General features: G+C 43.4%; 1 protein-coding gene across 2 annotated transcripts in view; it reads right to left on the bottom strand.

Annotated features, from left to right (window-relative positions):
- Nucleotides 1-19,948, bottom strand: part of TTLL4 (tubulin tyrosine ligase like 4) — a 37,263-nt gene extending 17,315 nt beyond the window's left edge. For both annotated transcript variants that reach the window (XM_045777545.2, XM_045777544.2), the window contains exon 1: nt 19,687-19,948. The gene's annotated coding sequence lies outside the window, so the exon portion shown is untranslated. The remainder of the gene's footprint in view (nt 1-19,686) is intronic.
- Between the last annotated feature and the right edge of the window lie 2,467 nt (nt 19,949-22,415).

The raw sequence follows: 22,415 nt of genomic DNA, 5'->3' as shown, positions 1-22,415 counted from the left end.
TGACAGCTGAGATACAAGCAGAGACTTCCCCTGCTGACCTCCGGGGCTCACTCGGAAGCCAAGACAGTGGTTTCACCTCCTCAAGCGTCTGGCCAGCTGTATAGACTTTAATCCCATCACACATGTTGATGGCAAAAAGAAGAAAGAAAATGGAACTGGACACCAACATTATTTTTACTTAAAGTGACCTTATTTCCAGCAGCCACAGTAGGACAGGAGAGTTCAGGGAGTAAAAAACAGGGAAGAAGGAGGAGAGCTTTCTTTACCCTAAGTCTCAGGCATCAGTTTGGGCTGATCTCAGGGGGGAGGGCCTGTCTCAGACGTTCCCTCATTCCATGTTTCCTCTAAGGCAAAACCAGCCAGTAATTCTGAGTTCCAAACAGCCTGTTAAGTATGGTCGCCTACTTTCTAAATCCAAGTCACAAAATAATCTCCAGTTTTCACAAATGACAGCATCCAGAGGGGAAAAAACAAGACCCTTCTATAAGAAGTCACTCATCTGGGATAATTCTGAATGGAATCCTGGCATCCTTACCAAGGAACTGTTTTTGCAGTGGCTAGAGGGAAAGAATTAGCAGAGAATTGTTTTGTTCAAGTTAGTTTTAAAAAACATCAACTTCACCAGGAAGACGACCTCGTATTTTGATAAGAGACTAATGGCCAAGGAAGATCCACGATTCCTGTCTACATCTACAGGAACTGTTGGTGTTGTCGACCAACGGAAAGCCTGCAGAAGCCACATGACGTCACCCCCTTCTCCTGCAAAGGCTGGCCTACGTGGGTTCTTCCTCGAGGAGGGAGTACAAAAACGACAACTCATTGCTGTCAATATTCAATATGACAGTGGGCTAAAAACAGCCTAAGTTCTAAAACTAGATTTTGATGCCAGTAACCTCAAATTAAGGGGACAGAAAATGGACCTCCACCAAATCCAAACTATGGAAATACTGTGCAGGGGCTAATTACACTCCGTGCGTTTATGGTAGAGAAGCAGACACAGGGAAGAGTCAAAGTCTGTCAGGGACTTTACTAGACCACATGTGTGTGTTATGTACACCCAACAGATTCCCAGTCCCAACTCATGTCATCCTCTCTTGGGAATCCATGTCTGGCCCTACCGACGCGATCCAACAGACAAACCAAAATGACGGGCGAAGAGTGCCAAGGAAATGAAACTGCACTGGTCGGCCTGAAAAATACCCCACTTGTGGTTCCTCACATGCACCCCGCTACCTCGGACCTTCATGCCTCTACAAGTACTCCTCCTTGGAGTCTTTTCCTTCTCTTTCACCAGACTTAAAAAGTAACCAGCTTGAGGGGCGCCTGGGTGGCTCAGTCGTTAAGCGTCTGCCTTCGGCTCAGGGCATGATCCCGGAGTTCTGGGATTGAGCCCCACATCAGGCTCTTCCGCTGGGAGCCTGCTTCTTCCTCTCCCACTCCCCCTGCTTGTGTTCCCTCTCTCGCTGGCTGTCTCTCTCTCTGTCAAATAAATAAAATCTTAAAAAAAAAAAAAAAAAGTAACCAGCTTGAATACCCCCTCCTCCAGGTAGCCTTCCCGGACTCTCCACTTTGCACAGGATGCCTCATCCATGTGCAGGCCACTGTCACTGCCTCTACTGAACTTTAATAACATGCCACTCATCTGCCCAGGAGCCACATGAATGTTTTCCGCTAGCTCATGTTCCCTGCAGCGTCTGGAAGACAGTAAGTGCTCAATATTCTGTTGAATGAATAAACTGAAAAAGTTCAGTAAATGAAGGGGAAACACACTAACAGTGATGAATACTAATTTGGGCACCTCACAAAGCCAGGTACTATGCTAGGCTCTTTACCTCTGTTTTCTTATTTAATCCTCACAAAAACCTTACATTCAATTTACTTACGATGAATCCGAGAATCAGAAAAGCTAAGTAACTCTTCTGTAATTAAACAACCAATAATGAGTGGTGCCGAGATTAAAACTCGAGTTTGTCTGACTCCATGTAAATAGGAATGAAACACACGCTTAGTCCCTGTCCCCTCAATTATCCTTAAGCTTCAGGAACGAGACAAAACCCAGGTTGGAAACACTCTCCCAGTTTATACTGAGCCCCTTTGGGGTTGAAGCTTGTAAGAGCACGCGTTCTCATCAGCACCACGGCCAATCCCACTTTCCCCCGTAGCCATGGATGCCCACTGCACACTACCCCAGGGCTGGGTGCAAAGAACCCTCCCTTCTTCCCTTCTGCACACACCATACAGTGTCTGCCTCGCCGCATTGTATCACATGAATCCTCAGTGCCAGGAATATTGAATGCGAGTGGCCTGGCATCTGGCTAGTTTGACTTCTAATCCAAATGAGGAAGAGGGAAGCAAAGAATACACTCCCACCCTCTTCAGAGGCTGCGGGGGGCCTGCTCCCAGGCAGAGTGTGAAGCAGGCCAGCTGGGCAAGCACCAGAGTAAAGTGGCTTCTCCTCTCTCTAACGGGATTCCAGATCTCGTATATCTTTGCAATGGCCGTTCCCCCCTTCTTGTTTCCTCTCGCAGTCCCCATGATGTGTAAGATGGCAGCTTAGAAAAGAGCCACCTGTCTTCCTAAGGAAGCATTATCTGGACACAGGGGCCAAGCAGATGAGAAGACGGTTCTGTAAAAGTCTCTTTCTGGGAAAGAGCTCCATTGCTAGTAAGAGACGGCCAGCGTTGGCTAAGATGACTGTGTCAGGAACTGCCAAGCAAAACAAGTCCGTCATGTCAGATAATCTACACGGAGTAGATTCGGGAACATGAAGTAAACAGTATCACTCATACCAGTACCACATACAAATGTTCTCACCTGGTATCACAGATTCTGCCTCAGACGTAGTGTCTGGTTTAGATGAGGAAATGGCTGCTAAAAGCAACCTTCTTCCGGGGCGCCTGGGTGGCACAGTCATTAAGCGTCTGCCTTCGGCTCAGGGCGTGATCCCGGCGTTGTGGGATCGAGCCCCACATCAGGCTCCTCTGCTATGAGCCTGCTTCTTCCTCTCCCACTCCCCCTGCTTGTGTTCCCTCTCTCGCTGGCTGTCTCTATCTCTGTTGAATAAATAAATTAAAAAAAAAAAAAAGCAACCTTCTTCCTTCTCTTTACAGAGATTCTTGATGAAATCAAAACTCCATGTGAACGGAAAGCAGGGACCTAGCTAGAAAATTCAGGCAACCTGGGTCCCAGGAGCCTCCGACTGCTGCCACAGGCCACCTTTTCCCAGAGGTGGCCCTCAACAGCACTGCCACTCAAGTGCCAGGGAATGACCCCATCTTCCTACAGGAATGAGGAGTGACAAACTTTAAAAAGTCTTAGGTGGTCTAAAATACAAGAAGTAGAGGAAGTGAGAAAATAGTTGCAAAATACAACACACTGAGAATAGTGGTTTCTGGCCATAAAGTCAAAGTCTAGATTGGCAAATAATGTCTGGCAGCCAAACCCCATAGACAGCATACACTCAGAGGGTCGTTTTCTCCTGAGGTCATAAAACCTGTCCTCTGTAGAGTACCCTGGGCTCCTGACACAATGTGAGATCCTTCTCCCCATCTCCCTCAAATTTCTAGGTGCACTGTGATGACACACACTTGATGTGTCTGTGTGTGTGCCCATAGAACCTCAGAGACGGGCTGCCCATCTCCCAGGAAATATTCTAGGATGAGATATTAAAGGCAAGAGAACAAGAAGGAAAGGTATTTATATATGTAGGCGGCCTCGCACAGGCTCCTAATGGAAGCCTTGTTTTAAAAACACCCAACTGAAGCAAACCTAAACTTAGAGTAATTGGTGATTATATAAATTAAAGAATTCACAAGTCCCATTATTTTCGTTCAACTTACATACGCTTCTTAGCCACATATATCCACTACTTAAAAATAAGCAAAGGCATTCATACTTACCCTCTCTGACTAAGCCTAAAGGATCCACCATCAGTTGACCCTCCAATCAACAGCTTGTGAGGAAATTACTTTAGGAGCCAACACACTGACCTCATCTGGAAAAAAGTATTTTGAACAATCTAACACATTTCACAGAGCTATTAATCTTATATCTTTCTTGCTCCTATACATTATCCCTGGGGGAACAGGAGGACTTAAGGGGTGAACAGGGGAGATAAACACTATGCTATTGCCCGGAGAGTTCAGGTTTAGAAGCAAACAAGCCTGTTTCTGGTTAAGTTCCTTAATCAAGGTCCAAACAGGAAAATGCCCAGCTGAAAAGAAAGGTTAGTTTAGGGCAGAGCAGCTGAGGAGCGAGTTCTTGGGAAGGAAAGTCTCTCTGAAACAGCTCTCAGAACATTTGAATATGTTTATGCCAAAACAAAGATCTGGGGGCGCCTGAGTGGCTCAATCAGTTAAGCATCTGACTCTTGACTTCAGCTCAGGGTCATGAGTTCAAGCTCTGTGTGGGGCTCCACGCTGGGCATGCAGCCTGCTTAAAAAAAAACTAAAATAAAATAGTTAAAAAAAACTCAAAACACCACCAAAGGTCTGGAAGAATATACGCTAAACTATTATGGCAGATACCTTGGGGGGAGGGTGAAATGAGGATGGGGCAGGCTTGGGGGGCACTTTTCCAGTTTACTTGTTTAATCTTTCAAAACAAAAAACAAACAACCACATGTCACTTGTGTGAAGTATTTCAAGAGTCTCCAGGGCACTACCAGTCCTCACAGCCATGCTGGATCAGCAGTTACCACCCCTCATAACTCATGTCCAGCAGAGCTCTGATGAATAGTGAATTCATTCAATGCTAAAACCATACAGCGGAATGTTTGGGAAAAGACAAGAAAGGAAGTACCATAACCCCCACTGGGTAGTGGTGAGAACAAATTAGAAAATTCACATAAAGCACAGTGCATGGTCCACACTAAATATTCAAGGGATGGCAGTTATCACGCTCTTTATGACTGGCACCAAATGATCGAAACTTCTCCCTCAGCCCTCTTCTCAAGCTTCCATGAAGAGGGGGACACACTTGGAGAGGGCAACGAGTATTCCACGCCAAAATTTCAGCTAGTACAAATCATGTTCTTTTATAAAAAGACATAGTCCTGTCACCTGGACACTTCTGTGAAATTTATTATATTACCACTAACTCGGTTCTTCAGTGGCAGGTCTGACTTGGCACTAAAAAACAACTGAAAAGTGCTTTGGGATATACCCAGAGAAAACCCTTGCTTCTGGCTCTGACAGTTTTTATATAACTAGGTGGTTGGGATTTCTGAAAACACTGGGAGAAGAGGTTAAAAAGTGATTGTTACTCACCTAATGCCTAGACCCTGATCACTACATACCATTTGTCAATAAAAGAAACCAAGAAACTAGAGCTCCTTGGAGGACAGTTGGTGCAGGGAAAGCATCAAATGAGCCCGACTGTCTCTTATGCTGCAAAAACTAAGGAAATTCTCAAAGTTTGACAGAGACATATCATAAGATCACAGAAATAGCTCACATCACAGTTAATAGTAAAACACTAGATGCTCTCCCTCTAAGACTGAGAACAAGGCAAGGATGTCTACTCTCCTCATTTCTATTCAACATTGCACTGGAAATTCTAGCCAGTGCAATAAGGCAAGAAAAAGAAATTAAATGCATGTAGATCATAAAGGAAGAAGTGAAACTATACTTACTTGCCGGAGATATCATCTTGTACATAGAAAATCCTAAGAAATCTACAAAAAACCTACTAAAATAAGGAAGTTTAGTAAGATTAGAGAATACAAGATCAGTATACAAAAACTGATTTAATTCTATATACTAACAAGTAAAAAATGAAATAAAAGAAGTACACTGAAAACTACAAAACACTCCCAAGAGAAATTTAAGAGTTAAATAAATGGAGGGATATAACACGTTCATGAATTGGAAGACTCAATTTGTTAAGATGGCTATTCTTCCCGAACTGTTCTATGGAGTAAACACAATTCCTATCAAAATCCCAGCAGGCTTTTCTGGAGAAATTGACAAGCTGATCCTAAAATTTATATGGAAATGGAAAAGACCTAGAACAGCCAAAAACAATTTTGGAAAAAAAAAAAAAGAACAAAATTTAACATATACTACCTGATTTCAAAACTTAGTATAAAGCTCCAGGAATCAAGATAATGTGGTATCAGCATAAGAATAGACATACAGATCACAGAACCAAATAGAGTCTAGAAATAAATCCTTACATCAATTAATTCTCAATAATGTTGCCTATGCAACTTAATGAGTAAAAGGATAACCTTTAACAAATGATGTTGGAACAAGTGGATATCCATGCACAAAAAAATGAACTCCAACTCTTACCTTACACCATAAATTAACTCAAACTGGATCAGAGAGTTAAAGGTAAGAACTAAAACTATAAAACTTCTGGCAGAAAACACAGGAGAAAATGTTTATGACTTCAGGCAACTGAAAAGTTTTAAGAGAAAATGTGGTAACAGTCCAGCTGTTAACTGGATTATATCAATGAAGAATTTAGAAAAACACTATCAAGAGAATGAAAAGAAAAATCTACAAACTGGGAGAAAATATTTGCAATTATAAAGGACTTGTATCCAGAATATGCTAAGAACTCTCACATTTCAAGAAGATGAAAACCAGGGCGCCTGGTTGGCTCAGTCATTAAGCGTCTGCATTGGACTCAGGGCATGATCCCAGCATTATGGGATCGAGCCCCACATCAGGCTCCTCCGCTGGAAGCATGCTTCTTCCTCTCCCACTCCCCCTGCTTGTGTTCTCTCTCTCTGGCTGTCTCTCTCTCTGTCAAATAAATAAATAAAATCTTAAAAAAAAAAAAGATGAAAACTGACCAAATTAAAAAAATTTTTAAATAGGCAATTTTAAAGATAGGCAAAACATCTGAATGAGTATTTCACTAAAGAAGATATATAAGTGACTAATAAGCACATGAAAAGATGATCAATATCTTTAGTCATTAGGAAAATGACAATTAAAACCACAATAAGGTACTACTATACACCCACTGGAATGGCTATAATCAAATGGATTGATAATACTGTTGACTAGAATATGGAGAAATTGGAACTTACATACATTGCTGATAGGAATATACAATGATACAGCTACTTTGAAAAACAGACTGTGAGTTTCATAAAAACTGTAATATATAATGACCCAGCAATTCCTCTCCTAACTATCTACCAAAGAGAAATTAAAGCATCATGTCCAAACACTTACACACAAATATTCACAGCAGTATTTTTCTTAATAGGCAAAAACTAGAAATAATTCAAATGCCCATCAACTGGTAAAGTAATAAACAAAATATGATATATCCATATAATGGAATGCTGCTCAGCAATACAAGGCAACAACCTGGATTAACCTCAAAAACATTCTGCTAAGAAAAAGCCAGACACAAGAGACTATATATTGTAGGGTTCCATTTTTATAAAATTTCTAAAAAGACAAAATTATAGAGATAGAAAGTAGATCAGCGGTTGCCTGAGGCCGAGGGTAGGAATAAGGAATGACTATAATTGGGAATGAGGAAACCTTATGGGGTGATGAAAGTGTTCTAAAACCAGATGGTGGGGGCGCCTGGGTGGCTCAGTTGGTTAAGCATCTGCCTTCCGCTCACGTCATGATCCCAGGGTCTTGGGATCGAGCCCCACATGGGGCTCTCTGCTCAGCAGGGAGTCTGCCTCTCCCTGTCACTCTCCCTCTGTGCACTCTCTCTCAAATAAATAAATAAATAACATTATTTTTTTAAAGATTTTATTTATTTATTTGACAGAAAGAGAGACAGCCAGTGAGAGAGGGAACACAAGCAGGGGGAGTGGGAGAGGAAGAAGCAGGCTCATATCGGAGGAGCCTGATGTGGGGCTCGATCCCAGAACGCCAGGATCACGCCCTGAGCCGAAGGCAGATGCTTAACGACTGCGCCACCCAGGCGCCCCAATAAATAACATCTTTAAAACGATAAAATAAGAAATAAAACCAGATGGTGGTGATGGTTGCACAAATGTACAAACTTACTAAAAGTGATCAAACTCTACTTCCGTAGTGAATGAATCAATTGTATAGTATGTAAATTATACCTCAATAAAGCTGTTAAAGGTGGAAGGGGAAAAGAAGGACAGAGGAGCCAGCTTAAAGAGGCTCTCTAACCAAATCTGGGACAACCTGAGCCGCAAAATAAATGAGTATCAGACTATGTTAAAACAAGAATCCATGAATCCACAGTGATATAAATAAATAAATGAATGAATAAATGGGGGAGAAGGAACAATGCTCCCTTACAACAGAATTTCAACCGATAAGAATAGAAAATCACCACCGGCAGCCACCATGGTAATAACTGCTTCATGCAAAACTCATCAGTGGATCCTAAAATTGGTGGGTGAAAGATTATTGGGAAATGGGATAATCACATTGTCTCAAAATATCTCTTCACAAGATATTTATTAATTCCGAAGGGAAAAAACATAACTTGGGGAGCCTGGGTGGCGCAGTTGGTGGAGCCTCCAACTCTTGGTTTCGGTTCAGATCGTGATCTCAGGGTCAAGCCCCACTTCGGCTCCATGCTCAGCGCGAGTCCGCTTAAGAGTTTCTCTCTCCCTTCCCCCACTCCCCGCCATGTGTACTCTCTCTCTCAAATAAATAACTACATATTGGAAAAAAAAGACAAACCCATAACTTTACCGTAGAGAAACCAGGCAGATGCTACCATAATCAAGTGACCAAAGTTCCTGTCATCAGTAAAAGCACAAATTGGCATTATGCACCTCGTGATATGACTCACTGAAGGACACATCATCACATCTGTGATTTCCTGACCTAAATGCACCACCTGAATACAACGAGAAATATCAGACAAGACCAAATTGAAGGTCATTCTACAGAGTAACTGGTCTGTACTCTTCAACTCTGTCAAGCTCATGAAAGACAAGGCTGAGGAACTATTCCACTCAGAGGAGACAAAAAAACCAAGACAACCAAATGCAATGTGTGCTCCTAAAACAAAGGACAGTGACAGGACAACTAACAATATCTGAATAAGTAGGTCTGATAATAACATTACAGTATGTGGTATTATATCAACATTAATTTCCTGATTTTGATCGATATACGGTGTCAATTTAAGAGAATATCTTTGTTTCAGGAAACATTTAGGAAGTTTTTAGGAAATACTCAGATGTAAAGGGGTTTCATGCCTGCAACTTACTGTCAAACATTTAAAAAACAACTCACAGTTCACATACGAATACTAAAGCAAGTGTGGTGAGATACTAACATTTGATAAATGTGGGTAAAAGGTAAATAGGAATTCTCTGTACTATTTTTGCAGCTTTTTTTGCAAGTCTGAAATCATTTCAAAACAAATAAGTTTTTTTTTAAAAAAGGTTATTTCTACTTTTAAAGGGAAGTTTGGTTTTCCTCAGACCAGGAGGCAGGCAGCGCACAATCACCTTCAATTCTTCTTTGAAAGAAGACTGGCAGGAATGGATTTTACAAGGGAATGATTCCAGCCATTGAAGTAAGACTCACTCTTGCTCCGTTACCTGAAGCAGGCTTGACTGGGGATCCAACTGTCATCACTAAGGTACAAGAACTGAAGTCACATGCCTTATGAAAGGCCTACCAAGACATGTCTTTTCAGCGTAGCCACCCAGCATACTCCCCTCTCATCTGTCAGTGAATTTGCAAACTCTGGCTTAAGGGGAGTTCCAGGAAGAAGGCAAACACCAGAGCCTGGTAGATGACCTTCAACAAAATTTTCTCTGGGGCCCATCAACATACGATGTCAGGGGACGTGTCCAATTTTTAGGGGAGAAATGCTTCTATGTGAAAATCTCACTGCCCAACAAAACCCAAGTCCTTGTCTTGACTTCAACCTAGAAAGCAGTTTCTGCCAGCATCACCTGGGAAACAGGAACCTAGAGGCTGAGATAAGGACCGGCTAGACTCAAGGGATCATGGGGACAAAAGGGGAAACTCAAGGTTTTCTATGACCCCTGTTATTCAAGAAGGGAACATGCTTTCTCTTAATCTCCTTGAAATTAGATGAGAATGTCAGATTTTAATAAAGTCATGCTAAGGACAATGGGAGCAGGGCTGAGATAAGAATGCATCAATCATATTCCTCACTTCATTGATTCCCTTTTAGAGCCAATTAACCTTGTAGAGTCAGGGGCAGTAAAACTGCAACGGCACAAAAAGACTTCAGTTAAAAAAAAAAAAAGAATGCAGGCTGAAGGGGCTAAGTCCCTGGGGCAGGTGTTCCTGCAACACCAAAACTCCCAACATGCCCTGGGTCATGATTTCACCCTGACCTCAGATCTTCACTGTTACTCACTTAATCCATCAAGTCTTTCCAGTTCAAATACACATCCCTGGGGGCGTCTGGGGGGGCTCAGTCGTTAAGCATCTGCCTTCCATCCAGGGCGTGATCCTAGCATTCTGGGATCGAGCCCCACATCAGGCTCCTCCCCCCTAGGAGCCTGCTTCTTCCTCTCCCACTTCCCCTGCTTGTGTTCCCTCTCTCGCTGGCTGTCTCTCTCTGTCAAATAAATAAATTTGTGTTCCCTCTCTTGCTGGCTGTCTCCGATTGATTGATTGATTGATTGATTGATAGATAAAATCTTTAAAAAAAAAAAAACCAAAAAAACCAAATACACATCCCTGGAGCCATCTATTCTTCTCTGTTTCCACCATTATTCCCCTAGTCCGCACCACTATCCCCTCTCACCTGCTGGTCACCCCCCACACCCCCTCACCCCCGCTTCTAACTCTTAGGCCTTCTTTATAATCAATTCTCCAGACTGTGGTCAGGCGCTCTTTTTAAAATGTAGCTTAAAGCTATCTGGTGGCTCCAAGGCCTACGTGATCTGACTTATCTCTCTGACCTCATGCAAGTCACTCTTCCTGCTCAGCAGGCGTGTTCCCACCTGTGTTCCCAGGGGCTCCACTGTTCCCTCTGAAACACTCAGATCTCTGAACTGCCAGCTCAGTTCCCTCTCTCAGCATTCAGCAAACATCCCCACCCCAAAGAGCCTGTCTACACTAATACTGCACCACCCCTGATCATTCCCTATCACATTACCTGATTCTAATCTGTTTCATTCTTCCACTAGCTGAAATTATTGTATGTATTTCCTTATAACTGCCTAAAGAAACAGTGGAAGAACACATAGGAACGGATTTTTTTTATAAAGGTGACTAATGGGGTATGAGACCTAACTGTGCATACCTTTTCTATCATTTTAATTTCTGGCTATACACATGAATCACCGAGTCAAAAACCCTGTTCGTTATTTTTAAAATAAGAACTTCAATTATTTATGCATTCCTTTGTTAGGTGTCTATCTTCTCTTCCAGAATGAAAGCTTTTTGAGAATTGGGACCTTGTTTACACAGTCTGTGCCCAGCCCTAGGACTGTAATCAGGGCTCATTAAATATTTGCTGAATACACAAATGCATCTACAACAGCTAAACCCAGCAGAGCCACAGTGGGCCCTTTTCAGATTAAACAGGTGATGATTCTACCACCATCTCCTTGTCGCTACTTCTTTACTCAGTGCAGGAACTCGGCCACAGCCACACCCACCTCCGTCAGGGGTGCCTTTTCTTCCCCAGGAGGCCCCCTCCAAAGTCCTCCATGGCTCCTGTTCTATCCTGCCTCCCACGTCCGACCAATCTGCTCTCACTATTTCAACCATTATCTGCAGAAGCGCCACTCTTCAGACCTGCCCTCTCTCAAGCTTCATGTCCTCATCACCAACCGTCTATTCCACCTTTCCCACGTGCATACCCAACCACTTCAAGCTTGTCACACCAGCTCGGCGCTCTTGACCTTCAATTTCTTTCAGTGGAACCTTCTTTCTCTCAGTCACCTAAGAGGAACACCTAAGCCACTTCTGACTTCTTCCCTTCCCTTATTCTCCAAAGCCAAACCAGTTACCAAACCTAAGAGAGATTCTTTCTTCCTAGGATGCTTCCTCCATTTATTCCCCCACCCCCTCTGCAGAGCTGGATCATTGCAATAACATCTAGACTGAGGTCTCTTTCCAGGGTCCACCCTTCCGAAGCCCACCCTTGCAGGCAGCCTCCAGATTAACTTTGCTTGGTCTTACTTGATCGGGTTACTCCCCTTTCAAAAATTTCCTAGGAGTCCTCACTAAATATCACAGCAGCCGACCAATCACCTGCATCAGAATAACATGGGGTGCAGGGTGCCTGGCTGGCTCATTCAGGAGACTGTGCAACTCTTCATCTCAGGGTCATGAGTTCAAGCCCCCTGTTGGGCATGGAGCCTACCCGAAATAAAAAAATAAAAACCAAAACAGAACAAACATGAGATGCAGATTCCCAAGTCCCATCTTCAAAGTGGATTCAGTGGGTCTGGGGTGGGGCCGGGAATCTGCATTTTTAATAAACATTCCAGATGATTCTCACATGAGTCAGCAAATAATATCCAGATTTCTTAGTTTGGGTTGGAAGGCTTATTTCCATCTCCTTACGCCTTGAACTGTGCCCTATGAACTGTGCTGGTCTTAACACTAAACTGGAATAAACCTTTCAAACCTGTCCACCAGCCTTTACTCCACTAAGCCTCTTTCTTCTGAATCCTTGTATTTTATTTACCTTTTCCGGACACAGCTCAAGCCCCACCCTCTCCATGAATATCTCTTGCATAATCTATCCCTCTAACTTGATACTTTACAAAGGCTACTCTCACCACTGTTCTCTTTTCACATGGATATGCCTCATAAGTTCCATGATGATTTTCATAGGGAATCCCTGTTTACCTGTAACAGACAGGTGCAAAGCTAAACTGGAAGAAGGGGGAAGATCACTGCCCTAGTTTGGTCTCCTCCTCAGCAATGCCGCCCAGGTCTCCTTGCCAAACAACTTTATGGGGCACTCGGTCCCTAGAACAAAGTTTCAAAAACAACTGACTTGGGGTGATAGGTATGTTCCAGATCAGTTTTACCTCCACGAAGTTGTTAAAAATAAAACCAAAAAAACTGCCTAGAGGATAAGAAAGGAGGATAAAGAACCACAGAGCATTCTAAAGATAAAATGGCCTCACACATCCCCTTCTTTGTATTTACCTGCCTGGCTCAGCCCAATCTCTACCCCTCCGAGTACCCACCTGACCAAGTGCAGGGCTTCTGCGGTGGAATCCTTACCGCCGTCCCTGGCTGCAGCTTCTGCAGGGAGCCTCAGGACTCACACCAACCTGCACCAACCTGCTTTGTCATCTTTATACAGCACTCAGAAACTGCCTACCTCCTTTTGCCTTCCACTCTTTGAGATGTAATTTTGCCTCCAGTTTCCTCCTTAGTAGAGAGTGAATAAAGAGCAGCCTATGCTAGAAAAATCTACGGCTGTTGTTTCAAACCACCAAGTCTCTAGAGGCCAGGTCCAGACCAACTTGGACAAGTATCTATTTCTACAGAAAGCAATTATTCATTATTCACTGATTAAATCACTCTCCTGTATTACAGGAATGTATGTGAGTGTGTGTGTGTGTGTGTGTGTGTGTGTGTCTGTCTGTCTGTCTCTTGGGACTCGCAGTTTCCTTTCCCTCCTCCACCGAGGTGCTTCCCTCCGTCACCAGGGGAACTCAGGACATCAGAAATGGTTCGGAGTCTACACTCTGAAAGATCTCTAATGAGATTGCTTTAATTGCTCAGTAGTTATTGTAGAAGACGGAACTGACTTACCTGGAACCAAAGAGAATGGGGAGGATGGTGGGAATCATCCTCATCTAGCTATGTCTCCCCCAAAAAAGCTGGAGGGGCAATGAGCTTCTTGAAGGCCTTCTGGGAAAGGAAGCTCAATACCCCAGCCCTATGAGAAGGGAGGGTCAGTACCACAAGTTAAGCTTTTGTAGAACACTGTTCGGCAATGCAAAAGGAGATGGTAAAGCTGAGAGAAAAATACAGCGTACAGCACCTAGAGTTGAGCGGGGCCAATCTACAAATTACTGAAAGGTGAAAACTGTTGAAGGCTTAACGTAATTAGTGACTAGCTCTCCTAGAACCTTGGCTTTTATCACCTTCAAGGAACCTCCCTCCTCCTCCTGAGGGTAGACAGTGTCTTCAAGGTATAGCCTTTAGGTTGTGCTGGGGAAACGATTTTCCTAACAAAACTAAGATGCGATTTGCTTTTTAAATTGTGCTGGTCTTTCCATGGTAGTAGAAAAGCAATGGTGGGTCAGCCTGTTGGTACCTGAGCAAGAACTGAGACAATGTCACACCGAGTCAGATCCTTGACCACCACAGGCTTCCTCACCGCACAGTGAAAGAATGCCAGCCTTACCCAAGAATGTCCTTGGTGACACAGTAAAAATTACCTTAAATCTCAATTCTGGAGTGCATCTTTTTAATGCTCTATGTGACAAAACAAGGAGCACGTGCAAAACGCTTCTGTGGTATACAGAAGTTGATGGCCGTCTCTAAGGAAAGCTCTGTGTGTTTCAATTGCAAAATGTTTCTGTGGAACACCACGTTCGCTTGAAAGAATAAATGACATGAAAGTGATGGGTTATTCAGACTTTGGCATTTGGCAAACATTTTCTAGAAAATAAAACAAAGTGAGTCTGTCAATTCAAGAAAAACTGACAGTATTTGTTGCCAATGATAAAATTTCAGCTTCCAAGAGAAAAATCAGAATTCAGGCAAAACTGTCTCTGCCACCATAAGCTTGACACCTTCCCAAAAGTTAAGCATTTTTCTGATGAAAGTGCAGTGATAACATGAATGATTTTGGGGGGATACTGTTAATAAAATGTGGCAACATTCGGAAGAGCTGAAACGCAATGAAAACAGTGTTTTCCAGATACCTATCACAATGTTATGGAATCATGTCTGGGTAAAAGGCCCCATCAAAAGCAAACAGGGAGAAAAAGAAAAAAAGACCCAGTCAAAATGAGAGACCAATGGATTTTAATGTAACAAAGTATGAAAAGTTCATTTCAGATTCCACATTGCAATAACCTTCATAAAACCATCCCTTGCTAACTTTCGTGTAATACCAAAGAATACCCACAATTACCTGAAAAGGCTATTAAAAATATTCCTTCCTGTCCAACTAAATGTCTGTGAGGCTGGATTTTCCTAATAATTCAACCAAAACAACACATCACAACTGACTGAACAAAGAAAGAGATATGAAAATCCACCTATCTTCTATTAAGCCAGACATTAAAGAGATTTGCAAAAACAATGCTACTCTTCTCACTAATCTTTTTGAAACAATATCATTTTTCATTTAAAAATTCTGCTTATGGGGGGGTGCCTGGGTGGCTCAGTGGGACTGGTGTCTGACTCATGATTTCGGCTCAGGTCACGATCTCTGGGTCATGAGATCGCGCCCCATGTTAGGCTCCACACTCAACATGGAGTCTGCTTGTCCCTCTCCCTCTGCTCCTACCCCCCGCTTGCGAGCTCTCACGCAAATAAATAAATAAATAAATATTTAAAGAAATAAAAATAGGGGCGCCTGGGTGGCACAGCGGTTAAGCGTCTGCCTTCGGCTCAGGGCGTGATCCCGGTGTTATGGGATCGAGCCCCACGTCAGGCTCTTCTGCTAGGAGCCTGCTTCTTCCTCTCCCACTCCCCCTGCTTGTGTTCCCTCTCTTGCTGGCTGTCTCTATCTCTGTCGAATAAATAAATAAAATCTTAAAAAAAAAAAAAAAAGAAATAAAAATAAAAATTCTACCTATTTTAACTTGGATTTATTACTTCTAAATGAATAAATATTTCAATTTCTAATATGGTAAATATCAAGACTATATATCCTACATTAAAAAATATACTGAAGATCCCAAAGAGGTTTTGAAGTGCATAAAGGAGTCCTAAAAGCAGAAGTCTGAGCACCTCTGGTCTAAAATGCTATTGCCTGTCCAGAATATCCATGAGGACTCTTAAGGACAAATTTCTCTGTATTTCAGGGCCTAAGAGAAATTAGAACTCTCCATATTTCTTCCCAAATGCCCAGTCTGGTTTCCCAGTTCTGCCAGAAGAGAGTGTAAGAAGTTCAGGGCACATAAGAGAATTTTTCTCTGCAATTTCACTGACACATCAAAGCATCTGATCCTGTGCTAGAATCCAGGGAGCCTATAATCAGACCATTCAAGGTCACAAAGGAATCTAGTGGTGAAGTTAAACTCAACTCCAGATTATGAATATCAGATCGTGAAGTTAAGGCTTCACCGAGATACAGCTGTTTAGCAAGCAACTTTTCATTTACACATTCATTTTTGTATTTGGTTGTAAATTCTCTGTCTCCTTCTTTCACCCCTTTTCCTCTGCCCACTCTCTCAATGTTGGTGTTCCTAAGAGTTCAGTCTTCTCACTCTGCCTGGCACATAGTCAGTGCTCAATAAACTCTCCCAGAGCAATCTCTTCCATCCCATGACAGCAACCACTTCCTTCCTTCTCGACTTTTTATCATCACCCAGACCTCTGTCATGAGCTCCAGACTTACAGAATGACCTCCTGGCCCTCTCTACCTGGATGTGCTATGGGGACCTCAACTCTGCATGTCCAGAGTGAACCCCTTTATCCTTCTCCTCAAAGCTGCCCTTTCTCCTAATAGTTTCTCCTGCACCATCACCCACCTGGTCACTAAAGTTGGAACTTAGGATCATTCCGGACTGCTCCTTGTCCCACTGTGTATCTATTTTGCCACCAGGCCTTGTCCACTCTATCACCTTTAACATCTCTCTAAACCCTCTCCATTCCCACTGCAGGCAACATACAGCCCTCACCATCTCTAGCCCGGTCTCGAGTTTTCTCACTGGCTCCCTACCTCCAGTCTAAAATCCTCCCTACTCATTTTCTTGGGGGGGCTTTCAAAAATTGTTTTATAATAATTTTTTACTATGTTATGTTAGTCACCATATAGTACATCTCTGGTTTTTGATGTAAAGTTCCATGATTCATTACTATTCAAACCACACACTGATGCTACAGTAGCCTCAAATACAAATCTACTGTTATCTTCCTGCTAGTTATATTTCCATGGTTTTCCTGCAACACACCCTTCAAATGGTTTTACTCCTGTATCCCCAAAAGAATCTAAATCATGTATTCCTTGCAGATTAAAGTTTAATTCTAAGATTTTTCATCACAAGTTTAAACACATCTATTCCTTTGTTAAAAGGAGGTATTTTATAAAAGGACTAAGTTAAGGATTAACTGTAAAGATTTTATAAAAAGATTTTATTAAAAGATTTTATAAAAAGATTTTATAAAAAGAACTAAGTTAAAGATTAACTGTAATTCAAATAAGCATTTCATGATTTGGGGGCGCCTGGGTGGCTCAGTCATTAAGCATCTGCCTTTGGCTCAGGGTGTGATCCCAGCGTTCTGGGATCGAGCCCTGCATCAGGCTCCTCCGCTGGGAGCCTGCTTCTTCCTCTCCCACTCCCCCTGCTTGTGTTCCCTCTCCCACTGGCTAGTTGTACTTCCAGATCTCCCTCTGGCTGTCTCCCTCTCTCTCTCTGTCAAATAAATAAATAAATAAAATATTTTTAAAAAAAAGAAAAGAAAAAAAGCATTTCATGATTTGATAAAGTAATTTTTAGCTATTTTACTGAAAAACACACACCTAAATTAAGAAATCTCTTTAATAAGTTTTTATGCAAGTGTTATCCTATAGCTTGAAAAACCCAAGGTCCCAAAAAGCATTCTAGCCACATTTAACTGTTGAGTTCATCTGAATTCATAATATCACAAGAAGAATCAAGCCTCACCCTAACAGCAATGTGTATTAGGAGAAGATAGGAAGCCTCCTGAGTTTTCAAAGTAATTTAATCATCAAAGGAGGCCTTCCTGAAATCAGTATTTCCTAATACTCCACTTGGCAACCTTTTTTTTTTTTTTTTAAGATTTTATTTATTTGACAAAGAGAGAGAGAGAGTGCACACAAGCAGGGGGAGAAGCAGGCAGAGGGAGAGGGAGAAGCAGGCTCCCCACTGAGCAGGGAGCCAGACCTGGAATCATGACCTGAGCTGAAGGCAGATGCTTAACCGACTGAGCCACCCAGGTGCCCCACACCTGACATTTTTACCCTTGGGACAAAACATTATAATTTGGGAAGTATGAGGGATATAACATCCCGCCGCCCCCACCTTTTCTTGTAAGGTCAGTTTCAGAAGAGTTCATTTGGAAGCTGAGGATCTGGAAACTGATTCTTCTAAAGCTATATGTGCAGGTGTATTCCTTGGAAGTCCTGGGCCCTAATCACCCCGCTTGAAAAACTTAAGGATACTGTTCTCTTTAACAAAACATCTATGGCCCTTTGTGATCTAATCCCTATTAATTTTCCTCTTCCTATTTTTTAAAAAAGATTTATTTATTTATTTGAGGGAGCATGCACAAGCAGGGGGAGGGGCAGACGAAGACAGAGAAGCAGACTCCCCACTGAGCAGGGAGCCCGATGCAGGACTTGATCTCAGGGCTCTGGGATCATGACCCGAGCAGAAGGCAGACACCGCAGACGCTTAACCGACTGAGCTACCCAGGCGCCCCTTCTCTTCCTATTTGTCATTGGATGGCTACCTTCAAACCCAGATCAGGCCTGTCAAACTGTTTCCAATTCTCTTTTTAGGCCTTGCTGTATTATTTTGTGAAGCTACTTTGTATCGGGAATGTGCTCTCAACTTCTTTATTCCCAGAAGACACTTGATAATTTTTCAAGGTTCCATTCAGCCCAACCAATAAGCAGCTGGTAACTTTCTCAGGGTTGAGGGTGTGGGTCTCATACAGTGTCTCAGTATTTACTTCAAGAAATGAAGGATGGACAGAACACTGTCCCAAAAGGTCCCCCAACTACTTTCTGATTGGCTAAATCAACAGGTGATGAAGTTGAGAAAGATGTCATCTGGAGTACGTGAGGGAGCAAGGATGACTCCATAAAGAAGGATTAAAACATATCCTAGATTCAGAATGAGAATGTGAAGACCAGGGAATGGGGATAATATACTTTTCCAAGCAAGTCTGGGTTAACTATCTTTCTAATGTTCTATCAGAGCACACACCACACAGTATGGCAAATGCTTGTTTACTTGATTAAAATCTCCCCTAGACTAGAAGCTCAGTGAAGACATGCCTGCCTTGTTCACCACTGTTATCACCCCAGCGCCTTCCACAGTGCTCTGGCTCACTAAATATTTGTTGATGTTTGTAAAAAACAAAAACAAAAAACTGTTGGGTGAATGATTACATAAAGGGATGAATAAATGAAGAGAGTTAAATTTACAAGATCTCAAATTCTGTTTGAAACCTCTACAGTTTAGGAAAGTATTTCTCTATAGCTACCGAAGATGGGGAAAGAAAAAAGTGGATTTTCATGTTCAATTCAGCTACGAATTGAGAGGAGCTTGGGCGAGGAGAATTTAAACCGCAGCGCGGCGGGAAAGCGGCACGGAGGCCCAGGGTGAGGGGATGCTGCAGGGTTCGGGCACCCGGAGGCAGCGCTAAGTTCACGGGGCGTGGCGGAGGGGGAGAAGGGTCCCGAGGACGCGCACAGACCTGACCGGGTGGAAGGCCGCAGCCCCCTCGCCTCCCCGGAGATGGAGAGGTGGCGGGCAGGAAGCGGGGCTGGGGCGGGACCCGCCGGAGGGCTGCGGACCCGCGCGAAAGGACCCGGGCAGAAGGAGGGGCGGGAGAGTCGGCGGGCGGAGGGTCGTTCCCCCGGCTTCACCGTCACACTCACCTAGCGGACCCAGCTTCGCCCCGGCTCGGCGCCGGCTCCGCGTTGCTTCCTCCCTCGGCCTGCTGGGCGAGCGGGCGGCCTTAGACGCCCCTAGCAACCACGCACCGCCACGCGACCCGCGCTCCCAGCCGCCGGCGCCGAAGCCGCCTGCCAGGCACTGCGCGCGCCCCCAGCGGACAGACCGAGGGCCTGGAAGGGGCGATCGCGGCGGGCGGGCGGGAGGCAGGCGCGCGGAATCTCGGGGGTTGTGGGGACTGGGAAGGCAGGCCGGCTCCAGCCTCGCGCATGCGCAGTCGCTTCAGGGCGCGTGAGACCCAGAGAGCGGAATTCTGGGAGATATAGTCCTGAGATTCTCACACACACCAACCACACACACACACACACACACACACACGCAAACCACACGCACACCACACGCACAACACACACACACCACCACCACCACCAAAAAAGACTACGTTAGGGGTTTCCAGGATTCTCTCCTTCTCTGGACCTTGATACCACCTCACCTGAATGGACTATTTCTTTGGCCATGCCTTAATTCGCTCCTCTAAAATTAGGGGCGCCTGGGTGGCACAGCGGTTGGGCGTCTGCCTTCGGCTCAGGGCGTGATCCTGGCGTTGTGGGATCGAGCCCCACATCGGGCTCCTCTGCTATGAGCCTGCTTCTTCCTCTCCCACTCCCCTTGCTTGTGTTCCCTCTCTCGCTGGCTGTCTCTATCTCTGTCAAATAAATAAATAAAATCTTAAAAAAATAAATAAATAAAATAAAATCAAAAGAGTTCAGGCTTTATTAAAAAAGTTTCTTAGTAGTCCTTTTCAGCAGAAGTCTTTCAAATTTGACCACATGAAAGGAGACCTCGCCATATCCACTGTTTCCCTCCAACCCACTTTCCCCTAACTCCAATCTACTCAGTAGAGTACTATTACGACCACCTGCTTTATGGGCTTCAGGTAAGAACTTAAGGAAACAGCGACTCAATTCATCATCTCTCTAGAAAACGAAGATGCCCCAGATGTTCTTAGTCCCAGATGTTCCTAGACCTAATGGATTTGAAAATCAAAGGAGAGGGGCATCTGGGTGGCTCAGTCAGTTAAGCATCTGCCTTGGCTGGGGTCATGATTTTGGGGTCCTGAGATGGAGCCCCACCCACATCAGGCTCCCTGCTCAGCGGAGGAGTCTGCTTCTCCTTCTCTCTCTGCCCTTCCCCTGATCGTTTGTGAGTGCTCTCTCTTTCTCTCTCTCTCAAATAAATAAAAATAAAATCTTTAAAAAAGAAAAAAAGAAAAAGACCTGGAGGGTGAAAAGGTCTTTTCTAAACAGTAGGCTACAGAAATAAAGAGCAAAATAAAAGGTTAAACTAACCTAATAACAATCTGGACCAGAGCAAGGAAGCTTAATAAATAATTGATTTCAGCCACAGTATTGACAGATGCTAAAACCACTAGAGGATTGATTGGGGGAATTTTACACTGGAAGGATCACCTCTAGATTTTAACCAATCTTAGATCATGAAATGCAGGACAGCTATAAATTATGTTTCCTGATGTGATGCAATTTAAACTACACAATATTTAGGAAGTAGTTTATTTTTGTCAAAAATAGTTGAATCTGAATATAATCAAGCTTTTGGCTCCAACTTCCAGGTTATAGGAAATAAAGAGAAATAATGACATGGCAAGAAAGCAATCTGACGAATCCAGAATGTGGGCCAATGTACAGATGAATGACCTCATTTCTTCAACAATTTCGGAGTTTAAAAAAAAAAAGTGAGGTGTTCTAGATTGTAAGAGACTTAAGAGACTATCAAATGTAGTGAGTGGACCTTGTTTGGATTCTGATTCAAAGAAACCAACTGTAAAAGATATTTTTGAGACAATGGAGAAACTTGAATATGGGGACATTAAGAACAAAGACCGATGTTAAGAAACCATTATCAATTTTGTTATGCAGTTGACTGAATGGTGCCCCCCCAAAAGATATATCCACACTCTAATTCCAGGAGCTTGTAAATATTATATGGCAAAGGATTCTGAGAGGATTAAGGAATTTTCCTGGATTTTCTGAGTGGGCCCTAAATCCCATAACCTGTGTTCTTCATGAGGCCGAGGGAGATGTGACAGACAGAGAGAAGACACAGAAAAGAGGAGGAGGGGACACCTGGGTGGCTCAGTCCATTAAGTGTCTGCCTCTGGCTCAGGTCATGATCCAGGGGTTCTGGGATCAAACCCCACATCGGGCTCCCTGCTCAGTGGGAAGCCTGCTTCTCCCTCTCCCTCTGCCTGCTGTTCCCCCTGCTTGTGCTCTCTCTCTCCCTTTCTGTCAAATAAATAAAACCTTTTAAAAAAAGAAAATACCCTTATTTTTCACATACAGGTATTTTTTAGCGATTAGACATGATGCCAGGGGTTTGCTTTTGCTTTAAAATACTAATAGCAAAAACTCTAGAGGCAATGAGCACACCAAGCATCCAGGTCCTACTTTCTAATACCAATCTCCATTAAAAAGAACAGGAGCTCCTTGAAGAAATGGCTGATTCCAGGACTGGGGTAGGAAATATACAAGATGAGCCTGAAGCACTTTGTAGTGCCAGAAAGAAAAACCACTTTGGTAGGAGTGTGTCACAGGAGCTAACTGAAAGAACTCCCAATGACCAAAGCTGGAACAATGTGAGCAACAAAATTGAATAAAGTAGTAGTAGTTTATAACCCAAAGTGTAAAACAAATAT

The sequence above is a fragment of the Ursus americanus genome, chromosome 1 (genome assembly GCF_024610735.1).
Source record: "Ursus americanus isolate L20-20 chromosome 1, mUrsAme1.1.p, whole genome shotgun sequence".
Classification (NCBI taxonomy): Eukaryota; Metazoa; Chordata; class Mammalia; order Carnivora; family Ursidae; genus Ursus; species Ursus americanus.
The sequence above is the reverse complement of the archived record's forward strand: the minus strand, read 5'-3'. Positions and strand labels throughout refer to the sequence as shown.